Raw genomic sequence first — 4,826 nt, 5'->3', positions numbered from 1 at the left:
TGCTAACAAGAAAGACGGCAGTATATTTTGCTTTATTAAAGATTCTGACTTTACATTACCTCTTCAACATAATGTTTCAGGATGATATAAAAAGATAGAGTAGCAGGGTGTATTCATTAGTGGTATTCCTTTACAAAACATTTCGTCTGTTGCAAAAAGGAAACCGTTCACTGTTTATTCTAGGAACCAAATGGAAGAAACAAAATAGGGAGGACCTACCGGAATTTGTCCAATAGAAACTCTCGTTTTCGTTGCAAAACGTTTTCCGTTTGGAGTAAACGTTTTCTGTTGCAAAACATTGTGCAATAGACTTAGATTTGATGTATTTTACCATGTGCAACAGATAAAATATTTTGCAACAGAATCCGACACCCCCCAAGTTGCACCGCTTGTTTTTGTTGTTCTGTTTTCAAAAGGGACTTAACATTGATTGTCTGTGTATTCGCAGCAATGAGGACTGTCTTAAAAATGCAAGTAAAATGTGGTGTTAGCTCAACAACCTCAATGGCTTTGCAACCACATGAAATCTCAAACTAACTGTAATACGTTCAGGGACCTCTCAAATCCAAAGCAATAAGTTTGGTTATTTTTTACTTTAAATAAAAAAATACTTCCTTAACTTAAAACCAGCCCATATCACATGCAGGAACACAACCAACTGTTATTGATTCAGGGATCTCTTCCCTCCAATCCACGGCAATTACTGTGGAACTTTTTTACTCAATTTTCATTGCAAATACTTCCTTAAAACCTCAGTAGCTTCCACCCCACATGACTTTAATGAGTACAACCAACTGTTATTGATTCAGGGATATCTTCCCCTCCAAACTACACCAATTACTTTTGCATGTTGTCTATTTTTTATGAATACGAATTCCTAAAAGATAAAAGCAAGGGGTGTAACTTGTTTGATACCGTCAACTGATTTAGAATTGGCTGCAGGTACCAATTCTTCGGAACCCTGATCGCGATAGCTAAAGATCCAAAGCTTCTGCGCACGTGTCGTTTCTATCATCCTGGCACTTTCCATTGAAAAGGTATTGACGAGCATCTATAATATCAAGTTGAATGAAAGCTGTAGCTAGCTAGCATAACTGGCTACATTTCAAGTTGAATTTCAAATAATGAGTAGAATGCATACATTTTGATCAACCGCTAAGCTCTGATTTATTCCAATAAGCTGTCTATTATCCAAAGGATGTGGACTTGCTGATTTTCTTTTTTTCTGTCACAGCTTCAGATCGTCTGTTGATCTTTGCTATCATTGCTATTGGGGGGCTCCCGAGTGGCGCAGCGGTCTAAGGCACCGTGTCTCAGTGCCAACGTTATATTGCAGTGAAACCTTAGCGGCCTCCAATAACTTTACCCTGTTGTGTGCCCCTTTCGTCTTTTCAGCCTTAAAAATGGTTCCAGAACTGCGAAATCTGATGTTGCAATATGCCTCATCAACTCCTCAAGTTTACATAAGAGTGCCCACTACAATGAGAGTTGTTGTTGAGAGTGTGTTGTGTTTTCCACCCTTTCAGTATTTTCATCCTGTCAAATGAGACAGTCAACATACGGAGTCATCTCCTGGGGTTCCTGCTCTTCTTCCTACTGGGGGTTAAGGACATGTCTACGGTACTGCCAGCTTCAGGAGCCAACAAAGAAGACTACGTCATCTCCTGCATAGGACGTTCCTGCTTTCAGGTGTGTGTGTGTGTGTGTGTGTGTGTGTGTGTGTGTGTGTGTGTGTGTGTGTGTGTGTGTGTGTGTGTGTGTGTGTGTGTGTGTGTGTGTGTGTGTGTGTGTGTGTGTGTGTGTGTGTGTGTGGGAGGGAGGGAGGGAGGGAGGGAGGGAGGGAGGGAAGGAGGGAGGGAGGGAGGGATCACAGATATCTGTCTGTTCTTAACTCCTACAGCTTGTTATGGTTTACAGGTCTTACCTGTAAGGATTAACTGTGTTCAGGAGTAGTGTTGTTGTATGAAGCTACCCGTCGTTCCTGTAGGTGCTCAGTGGCTGGCTACGGGGTCATCCCAGCCGTCCACTGGGTCTGGCAATGAGTCATCAGATACCTGAATTACAATATTAGGTAACACTTTATTTGAAGGGTACCTGCATAAGGACTTAATAACACATACATAAAGAGTTCAATTATGCATCGGTCAAGTATTCTGTTAACGTGAATGTCTTACCATCTGTTATCTCTGTCTGCAGTTGTTCCTGCCTCTTGATGGTGATGTATTAGATAGCTGGAGCTGAGTTCCTCTTTTACATCGGTAAAATCTACAAATCTCATAGCAAATAACCACTTACAAGTGTCATTCTGCAACTTGTCTTGCTCAAACTGATACCTTCAAACGCGCTGAAAATGTCAAGTGACCTTGTGATGCTCTTTGACCTACACAGGTCAGCTGAACTACCTGGTTGCCAGCCAGCAGGTGTGACATGTCCAGACTTAATGTACTTCAGGCACCACCAGCCCTGCCTCATAGACTGGCCCAGCCAACAACCGAGCTGCCACAGACTCTACTGTAGCCACTCAATGCAAACCAGACTACAACTGAACCTTTAACGTAACGTAACAAAATGTGGAAAAAGTCAAGGGGTCTGAACTTTCCGAATGCACTGTATATACTAAAAGGGACATCATTTCAATGTATCTGTATTAAGGCATATCTCTCTTTGGATTATTTTAAATAAATAAAGAATGCCTAAAGGAATATCATTGTTCAATTAATGTTAAGAATTTTTGAGTCATGATTTTTAGTCATGATTTAGTCATTAGTCATGATTAATTTTGAGTAATTTGATCAGATGCTCAAAGTCTGTCCACGAGAGATTACGCTCAGATTTACTTTCACTTGAAGATAACAATAGCTATTAGAAAATGCCTTCCTCCTCAAAGTTAACAAGAGACCAGCTTGTCTTCTCCATGCCATCAAATGTCTTATACCACTATTAGGAAGACATTTTCTGTAATCCCATTCTATAATCTGTAGTAATCTCTGACCTGCCAGTGCAAATTGAAGGATTATACTCTACAGCCATTGTTCTTTTCTTAGAGACACTAATTAGAATTTGAAAGGAAATGGTTAGATCGTCCCAGCACAGACAACAAAGCTGAAGATTACACAGTCTTGCCTGAGATAATGACAGAGATCATCTCTCTTCACAACAGTCTGTTCGCAAAACATTGCAGAACCACATTAGGAGGATTTATCAGAGGATCTTTTGGAGACCTCAATCTTAGTCTTACTTGACACATTGTCTTGATTTTCAGGTGCAGACAGAGATGAAAAATTCCTTCCATGTAAAACATCAATCACACGTTATATCAGAGAATTGGGCTAAACAGCTTTCACTGGTTAATCACCCCATTGCATGGCAACTCAGGAGTCTGCACTGTTCTGGGGATTATAGGGTGAGATCAGGGCTTTGAATTACGAGAGAGACTCCATGATTACTGACGGTTCTGAATCAGATGTGAAAGTTGTTGCTTGCAAATCCAATGCAAGCATTTCTGTAAAACCTCTTTTCAGGAAAACTGGACATAAAATTGGTTAAATGCCCATTGCATTCTAAAATGTGTTTTCCTGTGTTTTATATACACTGAGTGTACAAACCATCTCTTTCCATGACACAGACTGACCAGGTGATGCCAGGTTACCCAATTATGTTTAAGCCTTGAGACATGGATTGTGTATGTGTGCCATTCAGAGGGTTAATGGTCAAAACAAAAGATTTAAGTGCATTTTTACGGGGTACAGCAGTAGGCGCCAGGCGCACCAGTTTGAGTGTTGAACATTGCAAGGCTGCTGTGTTTTTCTTCACGCTCAACAGTTTCACGTGTGTATCAAGAATGGGACACCACCCAAAGGACATGCAGCCAGCTTGACACAACTGTGGGAAGAATTGGAGTTAACATTGGCCAGCATCACTATGCAATGCTTTCAACACATTGTAGTCCATGCCCTGACAAATTGAGGCTGTTCTGAGGGCAAAACGGGGTGCAATTCAATATTAGGAAGCTGTTCCTAATGTTTTGTACACTCAGTGTATACTTCCACACTATGACATGAAACTTGTGGAAAAAAACTGTGAAATTGTGAAAATTATGATAATACCCTTTTAGTGTAAGAGCTGTTTGAAACTCTTCCTTATTGGTCTATTAACTAATTTACCGCCTGTTGATGTCACCAGGCAGGCCAAACACCATCCCACCAAAACACCCAAAAACTTGGCAGAGGTTTGAAAAGTTTTGAAAAGACTGCCTGAAATTTCAGCCTTTTCAAACCTCTGCCAATAACAGCTAGTTTTCCCCTTCCCACGCAGACCACTCCCAGGCAGTCCTAGTAAAATTATTGCTTGAGAAATTGCTCACAAGCCCCCCCTTTGGACTGTTTTAATTGAAAACCATCACTTTAAGGTTACCCAGAAATGATTTGATATTGAGATAAAAATGGCTGCATTGGACCTTTAACTGAATCACTGCTACTTGAACGGCCTTTGCTCGTATTCTACCGATTATATGACGCTTCGTTTCCCACCTACTGGATAAAAGACCACATTACAACCAACTGTTAGTTTTAATACTACTCTTCACTCTAAAACAGATCAAATACCTTCCCTCTTTGTACCTTTAATAATTTGGGTAATACCACCAATGCAGGTTTGTCCTAATGAAATGCATTCAGTCCTCAGTAATGTTAGCAATCAATACATCAGAAAAAGCTCAATAAGTGACTCTGGCTAAAGAATCCTGGTGTGTCTGCTGATCAAACACATTACATGATCGAAATGCTTCCCAATGTAACACTTTATGAACACTGAAACAAACATATTGA

The 4,826-nt window shown here is 40.4% G+C and overlaps 1 long non-coding RNA gene across 1 annotated transcript; it reads left to right on the top strand.

Annotated features, from left to right (window-relative positions):
- The first annotated feature begins 1,534 nt into the window (after positions 1-1,534).
- On the top strand, positions 1,535-2,578 carry LOC124048021. The gene is made up of 3 exons (XR_006841168.1): positions 1,535-1,689; positions 2,197-2,258; positions 2,389-2,578. It is a non-coding gene; the product is annotated as an uncharacterized LOC124048021 (long non-coding RNA).
- Positions 2,579-4,826: the final 2,248 nt, after the last annotated feature.

Source organism: Oncorhynchus gorbuscha, linkage group LG11 (assembly GCF_021184085.1).
Source record: "Oncorhynchus gorbuscha isolate QuinsamMale2020 ecotype Even-year linkage group LG11, OgorEven_v1.0, whole genome shotgun sequence".
Lineage (NCBI taxonomy): Eukaryota > Metazoa > Chordata > Actinopteri > Salmoniformes > Salmonidae > Oncorhynchus > Oncorhynchus gorbuscha.
This window is presented reverse-complemented; position numbering and strand designations above follow the sequence as displayed.